Source organism: Ochotona princeps, chromosome 7 (assembly GCF_030435755.1).
Source record: "Ochotona princeps isolate mOchPri1 chromosome 7, mOchPri1.hap1, whole genome shotgun sequence".
NCBI lineage: Eukaryota > Metazoa > Chordata > Mammalia > Lagomorpha > Ochotonidae > Ochotona > Ochotona princeps.
The window spans coordinates 76,448,252-76,469,781 of record NC_080838.1 but is presented as its reverse complement, the minus strand read 5'-3'; positions in this window follow the sequence as shown (position 1 = coordinate 76,469,781).

The window sequence follows — 21,530 nt, the reverse complement described above, 5'->3', positions numbered from 1 at the left end:
GGGTTGCAGGCATCTCAAATGGTGGCTTAACTGCTCGGCTACAGCTTCTCTCTCTCTCTCTCTCTCTCTGTCTTTTGCCACAGTTTCTTTTGTGCCTCTGTCACTTCTTTGTCCCTCTTTGTAAAGTGTCTTCCTCTGCAATTCAGTCCCTTCTGTTTCCTTTTATTGGCAATTATATCTGTGTTCTCCAAAGCAAAATTTGGGAAGTATCATTGATAATTTCAAGTTCGGCGCATCTGGGTCCCAATACCCTCAGCTGGAATATTTTTTTCAAGCACCTAAAATACAGGTATTAAGACTGTTTAAGGTTTATGTAACAGGTTGCTGAACTTTGGTGCCTAAAATGGCAAGCATTTTTATTTTTATTTTTCTAGTCTTTGGCTTCTGCAATGCAATGGCAAATTTCTATTTGTGGTTCTTTAAGCAAATTTTTCTTTAGAAAAATTTTCTTTTTCTAGTCACTTTGATTGTAAATACAATCTACTTTCCGGATTGGATCTCACTCTGCATTTAGACCTACTCCCCTGGTCTCTAATCAAAATAGATTAGACTTGTGACTTTGGGACACTGATGAACAATAGTCTGAACTTCATCTTCCAAATATAAGATCTTTTTTTCTAGTGTGAATTGGAATCAACACTTACGGGACAATGTTGCTATTATTGTTTGGGTAGAATGTGTTGAGATCCCAATTACTGGCTCTGAGCTACTCTGGGAGCATGGCCTTAAAGAGATATTGAAGTTCATGGTATCTGCAAATGTAACCCATTAGGAAATAGGCACCTGCCAATGTCAGGCTAAGCAGCTTCAGATGAGATCATCTGCCATTCAGGATGGGCTCCAAATTCAGTTCACTGAGTGTTCTGTTAAAGAGAAGGAGAACACATGGAGACATACACATGAAGTTGGAGATAGATTGGAGTTCTGTGTTTATCAGACACATCAAGAATTAGTGGCCACCACCAGAAATGAGAACTGACTGTGGAACAGATCTCTGTCACAAAGCCTCCAGAAGGAAGTAACAGTTCTGATTCCTTGATGTTGGACTTTGAGACTGCAGTGCTGCGAGATAAGAGGCTCCTGTTGCTTTACACTACTTATTTTGTAAAGGTTTATTAGGGTAGCATGAGGAAATTATTATGACCTTGATGCCTCTGTAAGGCAGATATAAATAGTTGTCCTCCAGTTGCAGGTTTAAGTTCCTAGAAAGACCTTAGGAACCTTCTAGCTGCATTCGTTTGATCTGAAAGGTCAAATTTAGGATTGACTTGTCCTCTTTTCTTAATCCCGGCAGCAAGCAGTGTATACAAAAATTTGTGCTGTTGTAATACTTTTGTCTTGAGGTCACCATGGCACATAAATAGTCAGAAAGCTTAAGCTTCTGGAAAATCCTCTGATTTTGCCAATTGCAAACATTGTGAACACGCTAATCCCGGTAGACAGGCTGCCCTATTCTGTTCACTTCCGTAGCTCTCCAATACTGATATGGTTTGTCAATCCCAGCTAGCCGACTTTCCAGAAAGATAGAGCATAACATCCAATCACAGTTCAGTGGCAATGCTGCTATTTTTATGAGTATTTCAGCAACATTTGAAAGCATTATTTCGTTGTTGAAGTGTTTTTGGATGTGTATCATATGCATTCTTCCTAGTAAACACCAGAAAATGATGCACACAATTATCTTCGTCTTATATATTTTCAAATGATGTATGGATTGTTCATCTAGAAATTAGCTGTAGTTACTTGAGTATAAAGGAAACACCAGTCTGCACATAGAGACATTAGGTCCATAAGCGCATAGAGAGACATATGGTATAAATTATTTTTCTATATCTTCCATAAATACTGTGTTTATTGAGCAGTTGTAGAATTTAGCTTTTTTTTTAGAATTTATTTATTCAAAGGTCAGATTTACAGAGAGAAGGAGAGACTGAGAAAGATATCTTCCATCTAATCTATTCACTCATTCCTTAGATAGCCTCAATAGCTAGGAGAGGATCAGGTCGAAACCAGGGTCCAGGAGCTTCACGTGGGTCTCCCATGTGGCAGGGGCTCAGACACCAGGAGCACCCTGGAACATCTTCCATTGCTTTTCACAGACCATTTGCAGGGAGGTGGATAAAACGTGGAGCAGCTGTGACATGAACTGGTGTCCGTATGTGATGCCGTATCACAGGCAGAGGTTTTATCTGCTCGTTAGGATGATGGGCCCTTCAACCGAATTTTGTTTTGAGCTTTATTCAGTACTACCTAATATCACACACTGATTCAGAAAATTATTTCTGCAACAGTATGTTGCTCACAGAATTTGTGTCCCTTGTGTTTTGCACCTGAATCAGGTGCGGTTTACAGTTTAGCATTCATATTGCACATTCAGATAGAGAATAGGACCTATTTCACGTAGTCTTCTCATGAGATTTATACCTAAGTGTACACATTAAATTTAAGATGTTGTTTTCCCAAATGAGTTGTCATTCTGTTGCTAATACTTTTATCAAAGATAAGGGATTGCAGAGGTATATCTTTGAAGCTATATGTAGCAGGCCCTTCATATTTATGACCTTCAATTCTAGGTTTGGTGAAGCATTCACAAATGTCACAAGCCCCAGAGATAAAAAGAAATGTTGTCTTGATTTTACTGCTCCATGTCCTATGTCAGTATTGAATTAACTTCCAAAGGTTTCTGAGTCATCAGGGCCCAACATAACCTGGCATTAATTAGAATAGAATTGAAACTTCAACTTGAGACTCTCAGGGAACATATTCATACGAAGGTTTCTTGATTTAGTGTATTTTTCAGTTTTCAATTTAATCTGAGAAAGCATAGATCCCCTTGCTTATTATTTGTAGTTGTTTTTGGTGGTATCCATTGTTTTCCCTTCATATAGCTGCAATTTTAAAATTTAGATTAATAATTTTGTTAAACTCCGTGTGCATTGGCAAAGTACTTTCAACACTATAGTGAGGATGAATAATTTCACTGTATTTCCAATAATCAACAACATAAAAATAAAATGACATTTTGAAAGCATAAAGCAAATACAAATGTTTTATCTTTCTAATTGTATTTCTAATTAGTGAGCATATGCTGAAAATAGAAATTATTAATGAGATATTCATAGATATTTCAGAAAATGAGGTCAAATACTATCACGCATATGTGTATGTAAGTGTATGTGGTTGTGCATATGTTATGGAGAAAATTCTCATTATGCAAGATAATTAAATGTCACTTGTCATAAAAATTTCCTAAAGAGGTTAGAGGTGCCATAAAATCGCAGGAAGCCAATTATCTGATCTTTCCCCTTTCAGCTATTTGCTCCTTCTTGTCTATAGATGAAGTTTCCTATTCATTCATTTCTTCAATTCCCTTTACTTGCAATTGAAAAGTAAGAGAATGAAATCATTCCTTATAAGAAGATCTCCATGCTCCTCTGTAAGCATGTGGTGAGCAGCAGTGACAGTCAAGGCAAGCAGAGATGATGTGGCAGATAAGAAATGGTGACAGGACTGGTACTCACATCGCCCTGCTCATCCAGATCACAGAAATAGTGCAGTTACATTTTATTTCAAAATTTTCTATTTACGTCCTTAGCTGCATTTGTTGAGTTGAATAACAAAGACAATGTTCAGGGTGAGCATGTCAGTATTATTTTGTGTTTTCCATATTTTTATATTTGTTAATGTTTTATGTATCTTTGATACAATGCCTTGATATGGAAACTGAAATAAAACAAGATGAAACTACAAATTGGTGTTTGGAATGAATATATCATTAAAAAATTTCTTTTTGTTTATAATAGGCAGATGAGTAGAGGGATTGTGGAGAAAAGACATGTGCCATTGGCTGGCTCATTCCTAAAAAGCTTACAGTGATTGGGGCAAAGCTGGACATACTCCAGGGGCTGAGCTTGTAAGCCAGGATACCCACATCTGTGGCATTATCTGCTACCTCCATGCATCGTAACAGCAAGCTGGGGTCAGCAGCATTTCTGTTTTGAATTACACAAAGACTTTTTGACAGAAGATATAACCACTTTTTGTAAATGTGTGTAACACATGAACTACTTTGCAGGGCAGCAGTCTGTTGAACAAACCTGTGTTGGGTATATCCCTCAGAAGTGCTTTACCTGGAATTCATAACTTCAGAAAATCTGTGAAGTCTTATAGTTACGTTCACTAATTCAAGCTTTGTGTGTGTGAGGCTATAGTTTTTCTGCAGTAGCTTTACCTCATCAAATTCTTAAATCTGTGGGTGCATACCATCTCAAACTTTAAATTCCCTGAGAACTGTACATGTTACACATACACTTTAGCAAAAGACAACAGGGCATTTAGGTCTCTAGGGGATGTGACAGGATGGATTCTTCCTGCTGCAGTTTCAACTAGACCCCCAGTGTAGTGACATCGGGTACCAAATGAGTGTGCGTTAAATGTGCAAGTGGAAATTCTAAAAGCTGCTTGAAATGTTTAATTCTCGAACATGTTCTCGCAGAGTACATGTTCTGAAGAGAGGAGTTTAAATAACATTTTTTTATTAATATGGGAACAAATGTCATGTGGCTCATAAATGCAATTTCTAAGAATATAGTGAGTACAATGATACTTTGTTTCTTCTTTTCCTCCTTCTCCCCCTCTGCCATCTTACTTTTTTAATATTTGTGATAATGTTTTATTTTACTTCATACTCACATGCACAATTCTCCAGTAAATGAAGATTTTAACAAATAAAACTGCAATGAACACTGTTTTGCAGGAGTATAATTAAGGGCAACTGGAGACTATTATGCTCAGTGAAATAAGTCACATCCCCAAACACAAATATATTTTCCATGATTTGTGATAGCTAATATACAGAGTACAGATGAAAACATATTTAGTGCCAGGAGTGACACTGACATCATTGTGGAAGGAGCTGAAGTAATACATTTCTAGAGTTTTCTTAAGGAGAGCTGTGAGCCGTTCCATCATCACAATTTAGAAAAAGGCAGACTTGTAGTCTCCCAGTTGGCATTTGAGGTGACGAGGAAACATGAAAGATGTATGCTACCTGCCAGCAATAAAGGGAGGCAAAGTAAATTTTGTGCTGAAGTTCTTCATGGCCTGAGATTCACAGAGGGGGACAGAGTTCAACGGACTGTTTGGTGGCTGGGCCAGGAGGTGATGCTGTGTTGGGACTGAGTCACTCTCTCGAAAATCGTCAGAACAAGGGTGGATGGCTGCGGCTGGGGAACTAGTCATGAGCCACGTGGTGGGGGATTTTCTTGAGCGTGCCTGTGAGGGATTTCAGAAGGGGTATGGGCTGAGCTCTACTGTAGATGCCGTTGGACCGAAATGACCTGAGAACTCGGCTGCAGGGAGCGGTGGATCTACTCCAATGTGGGAGAGATGGGGAACCATTCCAAAGTTCATACACTCAAGATCGTGAGAGAGAGTGTCTTGGCATCTACCCGCTTCAGGGAAGACACTGAACCTCAATGGGTCAACTGGCCAAAACAACAGCACCAAGCCATGCAAAGTAAGTGTGGTCAGGAGACACACTGCAGCACGGAAGGGTGAGAAGGAGCCAGTAGAGGGTTGATAGCCAAAGCGCCCGACACACCCTCCCCCACAGCTTCTTAGAACTCCAAGCTGGGGCAAAGGGAGAGATTCAAAGACACTAGAGGTTAGAATGTTTTCAGTACATGAATCACCTAACTGAACTAATGTCTGCTAATTAAAGTGGTTGTAGCACGATTTATTCTCTAAGAAAGTGCAAAGGCAAAATCCTGTGACCTACCTGAGTTTCCATTGAAGAATAAGGGGACAAGATCTTAACTTTCCTATTTCTTCTGCCACCCATTAAAGAGGAATGGAAGGAAAAGAGGAAAAGAAGTTTCTGTCTTATTTATATCCCAGTTCTTTCGTATTCACCATACTAGTTGTGCTGCTTATAAAAGCCAGTGCCATAGGTGACCAGATGGATGAAATCTGATAGCACTTAGCTTCCGGCTGAAGCGCTGCAGTCTCTTATATTCCAAGTATTAAGATTAAGGCATGCATGCTTAATGCTTCCTGTGCATGTACCATACTACTACAAGGAATGACCTTGCTCATTTGCAAATCTATGTTCCCAGGAGAATTGGGGTAGTTCTTGCAAGTTTCCCATCCAGGAGCCATGCTCTCCACTCCATAATACCACGTACCTTTCTTCCACCGGAGATGATCCAACAGTGGTTTTTAGAAACAGGTTGCCTGGAAGTCACCATGTGAAATTTCCTTCTAGATGAATTCAACCAAATCACAGTTGGTATCAGATTTTAGTAACTTTCTCCTGACTGCTCATTAGCCCCCTGAGCTCCCCAGTGAATCTTAATTAGTTATCCCTCATTTAGTGTCGTGTTTTCTGTCAGGCTCCTTTCGTCAGAGTATTGTTTTGTCTGTGTGTGTGGAAGAAGGGTTGTCTGAGATTTTGCTGTTATTGAATGTAGTTGCCATAATTCAAGCATGTTACCTCGATGGCAGTGACGTCACTCAAGAACTTGGCCTACAAGGAACTAGCCCAGTTTCACTTATTTCATTTTAACGGGTCCCCTTGGCTTTGAGGCTATAAACTAAAATACCATTGCAGTCTACTCCAGCAATCTCAAACTTAATTATTCCACTCTAGGAAGCTGTCTGATGGCCCTGCAGAGAACTTCTTTTGCAATAAATACAATACTTACTGTGTGACAAAATTACCTTTGTTGTGTGTGTTCTTATTTATTTATTTACAAATGGCTTGGGGAAGTACTTCTCAGCACAGCTGAATAGGTGATTACCACACATTTTGTTTCAAGGTTTATATTTGGTATTGTTAGGATTTTCTTTTTGTTCTTTTCTATGTTATCATGATAACTTCTTAAATACTTCTCCAAGCACTGGGTATTGTGGGTAATGTGGTGTAAATTGCCAAAATAGCTGACTCCATTTTTTTCTCCTACTGAATTTTGATATTATTTATTAGGTTCTGTAGCTTGGGTGACACATCTTATATGCCCAACTCTTCTAACATCATTTCAGTGATTTGAGCAAATTCAGTTTTCTAAACCAAAATTTCTAAGTGATTTTGCAGAAAGCAGAAGCAGGAGAGAGGGTGGAGGAAGAGAGACTGACGAAGAGACAGAGGGATACACATTCCAAGAGAAAGAGGCAGGTGTATCAGAGATATACATAAGCTACCAGTGGCAATAGAATTTTTATGAAGATGACACATTTTCACAGGTGATCAAAATTTGTGTTTTCTAATCTCATATTACTTTCACAAATGAATAATATCCAAAAGATGGTTCTACCCATAGTCAAAAATAAGATTGAACTGAGTGAGAAACTTTCGTGTTTATCAAGGAGCGTGCCTGAGCTTTAGTCATTGCTTTGCATGTGGCGACTGATAGGAACTATGCTTCTTGCTTCTGTCTCCCATTCTTGCAAGACAAATGGGAAGCTGTGAATGTGTTGTTGTGTTTCCGTTAAACTAAATTTCTTACTGTTCTTACTTTGTTGGGCTTTGAAAAAAAAATGGTTGAATAAGAGAGAAAAGAGTGAGAGGCTGGCATTATCCCACTTTATGGAAGCAAGCAGTTTTTAATTTTATTCCTTTCAGCCTGATGCTGTCATCTCTGTGAGAAATTAAACGCATGAGAATTAATATGTTCAAGTGAATAGGTGAGGCAATAAAATATAACCAAAAAGAAAAGGCTCCTGCGATGCCCAGCCTTTACGGACATTTAATTCTCTGTATGAATGGGATGTTTACTTATCTGGACCAGAGCTCCACACAAAACAAGAATTAGATTTTCCTCATTTCTGACTCCACAATCCTACTTCATTTAACAACTGTGGAATTGAGAAAGAAAAACAGATGCAGAGCAATATCTGGAGAAAGGGTCAGAACAAAACTGGTTGATTCTTGTTTATTTTGGGTTGGATAAGTGTAAAGAAAGAGATTGAATTTACAGACACAAACTCATAGTTTTTTTCTGAAACCCATTTTATTTTATCCTCTCTGAGCAAACTAAACAATACTTAGCCAAACTCTGCCCAGTCCCAGCAGCCACTTTAAATTATAGGACTGGCGCAGAGTCCCAGAGCACTGTAGGCTAAGGGGTACAAGTGGATTTCACTTGATCTTTTGTCTCCAAATGAAAGACCTCCCAGAAAATCAGCCACTTTGTTTTGAGAGATTAACAGAAAGAGAGGTTTTTGTGGAAGTTATTTGGTCAGTGCCAGAGAAAACAAAATCAATATTAAGATCACATAAAAAATGTGCATTTGAATATTCTTCTGGAGATGTTGTATCAAATTGTATGATTTAAGGCTGATGTACCCAAGCACAAAGACTGTGTACTGTTACCATACAGATGAATCCTACCAGACAATATGGCAGACCTGAAAAAAGCCTATGTTTTGAAAGTTAAAAATGTATGGTATCTGGTTTTTCATTTTCATCACAACAGGTCCCATTCTACAGCTGCCCTGTAGAGTTCTTACTTTTCCATGATCAGCCACATAGTGATACTATACAATTTTACAGTATTTTTTTTGTTAAAGGACTAGTTATCTCAATAGTTTGTAGTACTTTCAGTTCAATTTTCATTCTGACTGAGTTTATAGTACTCAGTGCCATGAAAGGAGGTTTATTTTATGCTGTAAATATCAGATGGTGGACATTTAAATGACATGCAAACAACATTTTTGATAGTACAGCTTAGTATGGTCTTATGTAATTTTAAGAATTTAGAAATGCAATGTAAAGGGTCTTGATTCTGACACAGAAAAGAATGTTCCCTCCTTTGCTTTTCAGTGCAAAGCTGAAGATTTCCTCAAGTTTCTAGCAAGAAGTGGTGATCAATATTCCTTCCCCTGAATTATTTCTGGTATATAAGGATAAGATGTGTGTAGAATGAGTTAATACAGGTAGCAGGAAATGTGGCCACATGAGAAAGGGTGTTATGAAGATATAATCAAATATAAACAAATTAAAATTTTCTAGTTGGAAATATATAGAGAACTATGAAGCTGGGAGTTAACCACAAGGCATCAGAAATTCAGGACAGGGAAACTGAGGCCCATGGCAACTATCCAAGGAATAGATTCGGCTTACCTGGGTAACTATATACAGCTTTCTCACTAAACCTGCTGGTCATGCATGGTGGTAGGACTTGAAGCTTCAGTTGAGAATAAAACTTAACACACGTACCTAAAACTGTCGTTGTGAAAGAGGTGGTTTCTTCAATAGACAGTCATGAAAAATTAAAGTGATTCTGCAGCTAAACTTTCACCTTTTTAACCTTTGCAATCCATATCCCCAAACTCACATTACTCTCTGTAAAGCGTATATCCAATTTATCACCCCTCTACTAAACTTCCCAATATGAACCTAGTACATTTAGAATAAAAGCAATGCTCCCTATCCTGGTTCACAACCCCCCCCCCCCCCACCTAGTCTCACTTCTGTGTCTTCTCTGCCTGCCACCTACCTGCCCGTTCTGTCTCACTGACCTATGCTTCTTGGTGTGGCTGAAGCACCACAATGTCTCCCCCTCAGGATTGGATCTTCTGCTTCAAGCAAACATCTTCTAGCCTTGATCCAGACAATACCTCTCCTGGAATTAGTTAGCTTGGTGTTATGATGTGTGGCTGCTGTGATATCTGTTTGAATGCCGTGCTACGTCCTCTGCTTCTGGAATAAAATTCTGCTGCACTTACACGGTAGGCGTCAATAAATACCTGTTAAATCAAAAAGGGATGCACTAGGACATTGAACAGTTACATAAGTCATGTATAGCCGCTTAAGGAAGTCATGAAGTACGCATTAATATTTTTATTTCTTTTTGATAACAAAATGGAAGCATTAAGACAAGCAAGGGTTGTTCAGAAGTGCAGCATTTGCCATGATATATCAGACTCTGATAAACTTTTCCTTCCCTCCCTGAATTTCCTTCATGTTTGCGCCAAAAATTTTAAAAAAATGAGCTCACATGTTTGAGGTTTTTCTGGACTCTCTGTGTCTTCTTTATATCCAAACTGGTTTGATTATTCATGCTCTCTAATACAGTTTGAAAAAACATAATGTAAATTTTCCAACTGTGTTCTGCAGAACTATTGGCTGGTCTGGATTCCAAGGATTTGCATGAGAATTTTAGCATGCTGATTTTTAACACAAGAAAACCCGTTCCCTTTCTGATGGTACATACTGTCATTCACTATAATTGGTTCCTTAATCTCAAGGATGATAGAAATGAGTTGCTTGAGAAGAAGAAATACATTCTACTTTGTGATGGTTCTTTAATAACTTATTCATCTGCATCTAGTTTGGAAAGCAACGTGTGCTGTCTTAGAGAACTAAAACTAAAAGGTCAGTAATAATTCCTCCATCTTATGTTTTCTAACATAGAATAGTAAAGAGGTTACTTAATGGGCGTGTGATGAAAGTGAAAATGAGTAATGTGAGTCCATGGACAAAATTCTTGCACAAATTTTACAGATAAAGAAATGAGTCGTAAATGGGTTGATGAGGGCAGGGTTTAGGACGCCGAAGCTGTATTTAGCAGAGAGGTATAAATTAGGAGTTAATCATTTTCCAAGAGTAAATTTGAAAGTCCATTATTCTTAACGTGTAAAACTATGAAGTTATTTTAAGATAGAAAGAAGTTTAAAAGTATAAAGATGAAGGGAAAGTATAAATTTGGTTAACACTATTTTAATTTTCTAATTCTTTCACTATTCCTTAACTTACATTTTTCATAATGATGAGTTGCACTTTTATTTTTCTTTCCTAAAAATAAAAAGATTATCTTTTATTACTTTTAAAATATAGCTATTATCGTCGTCAAACTAATGTCTACTTTTCATTACAAACTAGACAGAAGTCGATAGTGCCACACTGTACTTCGGATATTCAATTTTATATTAGGAATTATAACTATCCAATAGAAAAAAATGTGATTTTGAGATGTCTAAACTGATATCCCATCAAAGAATCGCACTGCATTGAAATTGAATGCATTCTTTGCTACAGTTCTCTTTTTTTAAGATTTATTTATTTTTTATTACAAAGTCAGGTATACAAAGAGGAGGAGAGACAGAGAGGAAGATCTTCTGTCCGATGATTCACTCCCCAAATTACCTCAACGGTCGGTGCTATGCCGATCTGAAGCCGGGAACCAGGAACCTCTTCCCACACGGGTGCAGGGTCCCAAAGCTTTGGGCCATCCTCGACTGCTTTCCCAGGCCACAAGCAGGGAGCTGGATGAGAATTGGGGCTGCCGGGATTAGAACCGGTGCCCATATGAGATCTCAGGGTGCATTCATGGTGAGGACTTTAGCCGCTAGGCCACGGTGCTGGGCCCTGCTACAGTTCTGTATATGGCATGCCGACAACTGGTCACAGGAGTGAGAAGGAAATCAAGAATTTGAAGTAAATAGTGGACAGGGTGGTCTAAAGTAACAAGTGATGCAGTGGATGAGATAATAATGATTATTTATCATTTTTAAAAATAAAATGGTTTGTAATTGTAATGGGTCTTTGCATAGATTTGCAAAAGATAAATCAGCCTATTACGTAAAATTAAATGTTGGAATTTGTACGTATTTGGATATATGTCCTGTTCATAAAAACTCTCTAAAGAAAAGGAGTGATCTGGAGGAGGTAGATGCCAGGATGCAGACTGAGTGCTTGGCTCTCTGACTTTCCCACCTTGTGCACTGCACAGAGAGAAGAACCATGTCAGTTGGATCAGTCGCTATGTCATTGTTGGTATATTTTATTTTTAACTTCAATGGAGTCTATCTGGAGAGGTCACATGTTTATGTATTCCTGTGATGGCCTGGTGTGCTCATTTGGTTTAGAAATACCCTGGGATGTAGCACAAAGAAGCTGTCAAGACACCAGGCACCCACAAGGCTCTTAGTGGTGTGCGCTGCGTCTGCTTCCCAGGGGAACTGATGGCTGTTCTTTCTGGAATTTGACAGTTGTTCTTCCAGGACCTGAGGAGTGTGTCTTACTGCTTTCCGGGATGGGCCTCGGCTGAGAGTAACAAAAGTCTTTTCTTTCCCCCCCTTGGGCCTTCAACAACACTTCAACACGTGGGACCAGGAAACTATCTTTTTTAAGAAGTGAGAGAAATTGCAAGTATTGCGAAACAATTTTTGGGTAATACAATCTGTGAAAACAGTTTTATTATTCAACACTTCTGAAATGTGAAAATGAAATAAACAAAACCAAACCAAAAGTACCTTGAGACTAAGCAGTTTGGAAAAGAGCTAGCAGAATTAACTAAAGAGTGCATATTTTTGGGGACTTAAGACAGCCAATGGGAACAGTGAATAAGTAGGACTTCATCTTTTTATGCCAGAAAAACTGCCCTACATGTAACTCCTAACCCATTTCCAAGATTTAAACATCTATTGAATAACTGTTTCACTCCATTAACTTTTAACTCCTATGTAGATGTGTTTTTACACATGCTGTTAGAATTAAAAGGTAATTCAATTAAGCTTTATGATTACAAAATATTTCTGTGGGTAAAATGTAGACACTACTGTAAAGACTGGAAAAAGCGACTTTAGAAAGTCTAAGGAAGTAATCAGTAAGACCAACTTATTTCTGCAACAATACCTTAAGTCCAGTATCTTGCTTTAGGTAACTGTACCTTTGGAGTTATATTTCTATAGTTTCATCTGGTACAAGTTATTATTTTAAATAACTTAAGCACCTTTCAGTTAATTCAATTATCTCTACTGTAATATAGATTAAACATTAAATAAAGGGTAGAAATAAGATAATGATCCCTATATGGGAAAGGTATTTACCCACATATGTTTTCTATTTTTCCATGTCCTCCCATATTCACATAAATTGTCTACATAATTTGACAATGTTTGGCAGCATCTGATGGTTACATCAGTCTGGATTTCGGGTTGCATGCCACAACTCAAGATCTGGTTTACGTATCAAAAAAGGAATTTATTGGATCGGTGTCAGGCTGTCATTCAAAGGATTGTTGAGAAAACTGGAGGCTTAGAAAATGGACAGGAAATAGGCACCAACAGCATGTAGCTGAGTTTCCATCCCTGAGTTGTCCTGGTCCCACGCTGATGGTGCTGAAAGCTGCTGTTGGGATCCTGGAAGACTGTCGCCTCTTTCTTCACATCCTCAGTGTGCTGGGCAGCAGGGTCCAAGCAATGGCCATGGGTTAAATGTCTGTACCTCTATTTCTAGAGTTACTAGCACTCAGGATAGGATCCCCTTCAGCCTGCCAACTCCTTCTCAATGCGCATTCCTCCCATTAACAAGAGGATTTGGGCAAGCGACAACTAAACAGAATCAGGTGTCCTCTAGTGAGGTCACCACAGTGTTCATACAGCCCATCGCTATCATTTGTGGCAGTGCATCCTATCATGTCCCTGGGAATACTGAATAGATAAACACTGAAAAGTTGTCCTTACAGAAAATACAGGCTCCTGGGGTGTGTGTGTGTCTGTCTGTGAGTTTCTTGTCACAATATTTTCATTTCTATTAACAAATCAATATATAACCTTTTGTTTATTTTTTAATAAAAGATATCTTCAATTTACTAATTTATCGTCAACAGCTCTCTAAGTCAATCTGGGAAAAGTTTATTTCACGTATGTGTTTTCACTGTCAGAATCACAGATTTCTTGCACCAAGGAAAACGTCAACACTATGCTTGTGGCCAATTTTAAACACTGAAATCACAAACAGACACACAAACACACACACATACCACACACCCTTGAAAACTGCAAAGCATCTGGCAGTAAGTGTATTGCAAATTAGACTTTTGGTTAAAAGTATGAGAGCTGAAAGAAAAAGGCAAAGAGATTTGCTGAAAGTTAGCTGGGATCATGAGCAGTGGTTCAATACTTCAAAAACTGCATGGAAAATGTGACTGTATTTGTACCTAAAGATAATTTACGTTGAGGATCCCTGAGCACCCATTGCTGGGATTGTTTAGGCAGAAATTCTGCTTGAACTTTTTGAAGACATTGGTATATTACCAAAAATGGATTCTGAAAGCATTCAATCTTGAAAAAATTTAGCATAGTTCTACTATGAGGTAAATATTTTGGGGAATTTCATATTTAGACTGTCCAAGCTACTTAAATATTTTTTCTACAGTTATAAATCTGCTAATCATTTGGAATTTTAATTGGCCCGTGTATGTCAAAGTCCTTCAAATGTTACTCAAATATTTCTTGCAAAAATCTAGTCCACAAGTACTATGTAATGTGTTCACTTTCTAAACACATTCTTTTTTAAGGATACAAATCTTTATTCAATGCTTGAAGTAAAATTTTACCTTTCATTTATACATATAATGTTTGGGTTACAATGTTCAATCAAATGGCTTCCCTGGGCTTGGGACTAATGAAAGTTGTTAAAACACCAACAAGCTTGACTTGTCTCAACATTTCCATCTGTGGTTTCTTTTTGAAGAGTAGCAGAAAGTTTGTGTTGCTTCGTACTTTGAATACTTGAATATTTTCCCTCTTTTTGACCTGTCGCTTGGCTCACTGGCTTTTGACATTTGGTTTCTGTCAATGGAGATGAGAGCATGAAATGTATCTTCTGAGGAAATGGGGAGGAAGAATTCTCAGATCCGTACATTATGTTACAGATGAGAAACCTTGCCAGCTGAAGCTTGTCTGCTGAGAATGTCGACGGCCCTGGCACAGGTGTCAGAAACCTGGTGTTAGGCCACGTTGGAGGAAGGAGCAGGGTGTAGCCGACGTTCACATCAGGTTAAGACTGACTGGGGAGACAGAGCCAAAACACAGCAATAAAGAAATAACCCTCAAAGAGATTACAGTTGAACGTAACACACGATGTCTATGAAATCAGAGAATGAATATGATTGATTTAAAGTCACAAACTGCTTGACCTCTGGCCGTTTCTATGTTACTTACCAGCATGGGTAGGCTCAGGTCTTGTGATACCATTTTAAGCAGAAAGGAGGTCAGAAGTTAGCAGGTGAGGGTCAGGCATGCTAAAATAATCTCTAGAAAATAATGGACCTACAATAAAATCAGGTTCAAGTGTATGAATTTCTTAAGAAAAATAAATTCAGTTGCTGGAAGATAATAGAGAGTAATGATAGAGACTCTAAAATCTAATATTTCAGGCATTTATTTATCTAAAAATACAAGCAATTTTTCATGGCTAGAACACAAAAGAAATACCACTCTCTGTTACTTTTATGCCATGTTGTTCACATCTGGAACATCTCTGAAGTCTGGAGACATGGCACAATTAGTGACATATTACTGTTAAAATTAGAGGATTATTTTTAACATGAAATATAAAATAGTGGGCATTTACAACTGAAATTAACTTCGGTTTGAGTAGGCCTGGTAATACAATTTAAATTCTAGAAGAGATATTCACTGGTGTTAAAAAACGATCATTGGAACGTATTCAGCCTGAGACAGTTTCAGTTCCTTGGGTTTGCTGAGAGTAAACTGAAACCTAACTCAGAGTAAACAGTAACATTAAACCTCATCTTCATGCACCTGCTACCTCTGAGTCCAGCACCATAATAGGGAATTTCAACCACTTCAACTATCAAGAGAGTCTATTTTTCAGTTTGTTTGTTTTGATGAACGCATCATAAAAGTTTATGATATATGCTCCATCAGGGGAGCCCAAGTACTTGTGTTCTGTATTTCTCACTGTACAAATTGCTGCTCACATAAAATTCTTTAAATTTTAGTATATCTAATTGTTTTCTTTAGTACTGGTAAAAACAGAATGAATAATCTATGGAATGTTTCTATGCAGAAAAATTTTAGCTATAGCATTTTATTATTTAAATCTTGGATATCAGCAGTTTTCCTTTGGGTTTTATTAGTGTGTGCAAGATTCTTTTTATATACATCTATTTGTCCATAAAGAGAGTATAATTTCTATCTAATTCTAAATCATTAATATAAAAAAGTGAAAAATAGCTTAAATAATCATAGGTGGTTACTTTTTAGCAGTATCAGTGATAATCTCAAAATTTGTAATCAATGCATTCTAGTTATTATAAGAAGAGAATTTTTATAAGTAGCATTTTTTCCTTTTTTTTTTGAGTCCACATTGCCATTCTTTGTACGTCAGTGTAACTGACACCAAGTCCACCCAGAGTTTCACCTGTGTATTTCATGTACGTTCACTAAGAAAAGACAACAATAACATCTGCTGTTGTGATCCGCATGTATATTGCTCTATTATATTTTAGTGTTTGGAAAATTGTGTCAGTCTTATTATTGGAATTTATTTATACACATGCATACATATACACATATATGTATACATAAATCAAGCTTTGCAATTTTAGAAAAATTTCTTCTAACTTCCCAAATCATTTTTTCTGTCTGTAAAACATGCAATGAGAAGAAAAAGTCAAAGAATATCTAACTTGCTTTCTCTCCTCGTTTCTGAAGAAAAAGTTGACAAATGGAGTTTGAAAAAGTAAAGCTAGGGCTTGGCAGCGTGGCCTAGTGGCTAAGGTCCTTGCCTTGATCCCATATGGTCGCTGGTTCTAATCCTGGCAGCTCCACTTCCTCTCTATCTCTCCTCCTCTCAGTATATCTGACTTTGTAATAAAAGTAAAAATAAATCTTTAAAAAAAAAAAAAAAAAAAAAAAAAAAAAGAAAAAGTAAAGCTATAATCACAGCTCTTCTAACCAACCGTGGGCATCAGAGTTCAGGCTATTGCAGAGAGATGACAAAAAGCAGCTTAAAGCAATAACAGGCAGTCTGAGTTGCCCAACACTCCAATGGAAAGATAATTGGATTGTCCCAACGATTCAGAGAAAACGAGAAAGAAGAGCGATCATTTGAGAAATTGGGGATCACATGAAAGGTAAGTGAGAAAGACACTCTCATGGCTGAGGTATCTGGGCGTGTGCTAAATCTCCTTCAAGAGCCTTGGAACTTGATAGAATATTCAGCCAATAGCATTGTTACAGAGGCACACAGCCCTGCCTGTCACCTGACTCAAGATCTGGCTGAAATACACCACTCATCGCCCAGCCTCTTGGGGCTGTGTTAACCTTCCCTTCAAACCAGGATGAAATGCATTCAGTTCAGAACATGGTTGTAGGGATTCAATCACGGAGTAAGCATAAAGTTCTATATACTACCAGTCATACGAAAAAGCCTGGGGTTTAACAGCACGACTGAAAGCTGAACCAGGGCTTTACAGCAAAGTATACTGGCAAGTCTGGGGTTCTCTTATTCATCCCTTCTCTTGATGTCTCAGGAAGGCTCAGAAATAGAGATGAGTAAGTGTCACAGAACACAGGTTTGAGTTGATCTTCCATACATCTATAAATCAGTATCTGTATATCTATATCTATCTATATATTTGAAAAGAAAATTCAAACAGAAAGAGGGAGGGAGGGCTATATGGAATTGAGAGTGGGGGGAGAGAGGAAAAATCTTTGATCTGTTGGTTCTCAAAGTGTTCACAACAGTTGGGGTTGGGCCAGCTTGAAGCCATTAGCCAGACATCCATTAGGGATGTCTTTGAGATTTGGCAGCACCTCAAGCACTTGTGTCATCTTCTGATGCTTTCCCAGGAGAATTAATAGGGAGCTAGACTGGAAGCCGAGCAGCCAGGACAAGAAACCACAGCCTTTAAGGGATTTAGGCGTTACAGGTGGCCACTTAATTCACTGTGTCACAATGCAGGCTCCATTGCTATTTTTTTTCCAAGATTATAATAAGAGGTAAATCCGGAAGGCTATATGAGTTTGGGACATTCTGAGTGTACTCGTAACGTAGCACTGAACTTTCCCAGTTACCTTACTTCTAAGAAATACCGTGTTAACAATTTGGTGTATGAAATACAATTTTCCTCATTGTCTGAATAAAACATTTTTTGCTTTAAATGAGGAAATATGAATGAAAATTTTTAATTACATCATTTCAAAAAATTTTCAGATTTAAAACTATACAAATTTGTTGGCTGAATTATAACGAAAATGCTTATGTCACTGAATGCACATGGTTTTCTCCCTTTTAAAAAATTTTGGATGACTGCTCTTCCACAGCGGAACTCTGGTATAGACAGTTTTACCAAGTAAAACACAGCTAAGCAACTGAGAAGGTGATTTTTTATGATTTTTCCTGACTTGATAGTTTTAAATGCATGTTTGTATACTGTATTTGCAAACCTCTTCACTTTTAATTGGAAGAGATTAGTTGAAAGGTTGAATGACTAACCTGAAAGCTGAAGTTGGCTAAAGTAACGGGGTGAGAGGGTGTTTGATGGAGATAGACTGATTTGCTCTCTCAAATCTTGGAATTTTAAATCAGAAGAACCAATCTTTAGCAGACGGTGTTGCAAATGGTGGTGGCAGAAAGCAGCAAGTTGACCTACAGCATGTTAAGGGAAACAAACCAAAGAGCGGTTGACCAGCCCAGCAGCTCTGACCTGCTCTTTGAGAAAGTGCTGCTTCCGTCAGGTCCATGAAGGTCTTGCCTGAGTGGCTATCACTGCCCCGTGCCAAGTTCCATCACCACCTGATGCAAGTGTGTGGATGTTCTTGGGAATGAGTTGCACATAAGGATGGTACTCGTTTTACTGTTGGAATATTAACTTGCCACTTTTGTTTCTGATACAAAGACTAACAGTTGGGGCAGTGGGGGAAGCTTGTGGACTACCAGTTTTGGAGAACCCATAAGTGGGTACCTAGGAGTTACAGCCACATTGGTGGGAGGCAAGGTTGAAATGAAGACAGTTTATAAAGAATGAGGGATCTAATGCACAAGTCTTTGGAAAACTTCCTTAGTTTTTCCCGAAAGCTACTCTCATTCAAAATGCTTAAGGAAACTGGGTTAATTCAAAATGTAGGTGCTCCAGCCTGAGATGCCTTGAGTTTATTTATTCAGCTCCAGGCATTTGCTCTCGGTGTGTGTTATTTTAGGATTATAATGCCAGCTGTTTCTTGTGCAGGGTGCTGGCAGTGAAATTCTTCACATATTTGCCTTTTGATTCCTATCTGAGAGGTTTTGACTGAATGCCACATGACTGGAATTAAAATAAAAACACAATCCAATTTTGAAGTTAAAATTTGATAACTTTGTCCATGTAGATAACGCTTAGCAAACTTAATGTCATCGATAGCAGGCAGCTTTCTCAATTTTTGTTGAGTTTATCTTGCCTGCAACCATTCCCTCTAAAATAAAATTAAAACTATATAATTACAGTCCTCTTGGTGGGCTGACTGGAGTTGGAAAGCTCTCCGTGCTGGCAGCAGAACCACGGCAACAGCAGTCTCATTTCCTCTAATCCACTAGGTGTCTGCTTAATCAGAACCTCCGATTTACCCACTCTCTGGCTGTAGTCCGTCTTTGCTTGTAGATTTTTAAAAATCGGTTGATTGTCTGTTTTTATTTCCTTCGGCAACCCACCACTGCCTATTTTGTTCCAGAACTTGCACAGTCAGTTGAACCATTTCTGTGTATAAATGTGAAATAAATTTTAAATTTTATATTTCAACTCAAAGTAGAAAAAAATTTATAATGATGCTTAGTCTTTAAAAGGTCTTATTTCTTTTTAGATGTCAGAACATTATGAACAATAACAGGAAAATGTAAGAAGAATTCTAACTATCGAACTGATGAGTGAGATGTACTTGCTGAAAAAAATGAAGAGAAGTTGGCGTGGACTTTTTCTGGTGTATTATGTATTAATTATTTTTCACGAAAAATCTCTTAGAACTTGCTTTTCTAATTCTCCTCTTGTGAATTTATTTGGATAAAAAATCAATCACACTATAAATTATCAAGTAGACAAAGAAAATAATATAATTACTCAGTAATTCAGTTATGATACACTATTAATGACTAATTCTATGTATTTCTGGTAGATGTGAAGCATATGGAGTTTCTGTATGTTGAATTTGTTCCATTGTTTTGGAATTTTAAAATTATAGATGATATGTTGGATTTAGCAGAATTAGTTTTATTGGGTCTGTTTATTTATTCAACTTAGATTGTAATCTGAAAGCTTGGAACTTATCCAATGTTTTAGCAACACATTTCTGAGATTTACCAAGTAAGTTGATAATATTTGATATATATGAATATGAGCATTTATGTGATTTTTTTCCCTTTGGCAGGCATGAAGAGACATAGAGAAATAATTTGTAACCAGACATCCATTAAGAAGTTTGGTCATTTATGAAATGAATTTAGCTTTGCAGATGCTATTGTCACATATAATGAGAAGACAAATTCAGGAGAGTTAAGAGAGGTAGAGACAGAACATTTGATCCAGAACTTTAATATCAGTTATTTATTACATATTAATTATGGAGCAGATTTTTAAAAAATCTTTCAATCCCCAATGCTTTGCTTTTAACGTTAGACAAGAAAGATGCCTGGGTGTTCAGGGACTACCCAGACAGAAGGGAGCAAAGGGTTATTTTAGGATGACAACATGCTGTATGTTTGCGCAGTGGCCACATGCCTGTACTAAATGCAAAATCTCACAACTACACATCAAGTAATATGGTTGATTAAAAAAATGTTCTCAAGTAAGTGAACATATCAATAAAGAAATAAAAATGAAGATGATGGCTTATAGGGTGCTTTAATAAGCCTGACTGGGATCAAAATTCTATAGTAGGACTGGATGCCTGACCTGGAAACAATTTGTCAGCTTGAAATTCATTGACTAGAAAATCAATGGCTTTGTCATTTTCATTTTACTTTTTCACCTTTTCTGGCTACAAGCCATTGTAGCCATGTGTAGAAAACATTTGAGGTTAGAGAAAGCTGGAAATCACCTCAAGTACTTTATTTACCCATAGAGATCAGAATGGAAATTAGGGTCATTCAATAGAACTAGTTGTATTTCTGAACAAGCACATTTTTCTGATGACGTCAAATCATGGTGTTTGGTTTTGCTTCATACATATGCACCTCACCTTTCCACAGAGGTTACATTGTAATAAATCCATCTTATCTTAAAAATAACCTAAGTTTAAAATGCAGTGAATACATTTCATATATAGAACACCACAGTTCAGCCGCACAGCCCTCTGCTGACCACAGGTGGCTCACCCTTGGGATTGCAGGTTGGACTGGGTGCTTTGGCTGTTGCCTTTGCCCAACATCACAACAAAAGCTCCCACTGCAGAAAGAGAGAAAGAGAGACCTTCTATCTCTAATTCACTCCTGCAGCACTAACAACTGCTGGGATTAGTCATGCTTAAGTCACAGATCCAAAACTCAGCCTGGGTCTCCCATGTGGGTGGTAGAGAATGCAATTCTTGAGCCTTCACCTCCTTGGTTCTACATTTATTATTCTTTAAATACATTTTTATTTGAAAGGCAGATTTATAGAGAGAATGAGACAGAGAGAGAAAGAAATATCTTCTATCAGCTGGCTCACTCCTGCGATGGATACACCAGCCAGATCTGAGCCGATCTGAAGCCAGGATCCAGGTACCTCCTCTGGGTCTTCCACCTGAGTACAAGATTCCCAGGACTG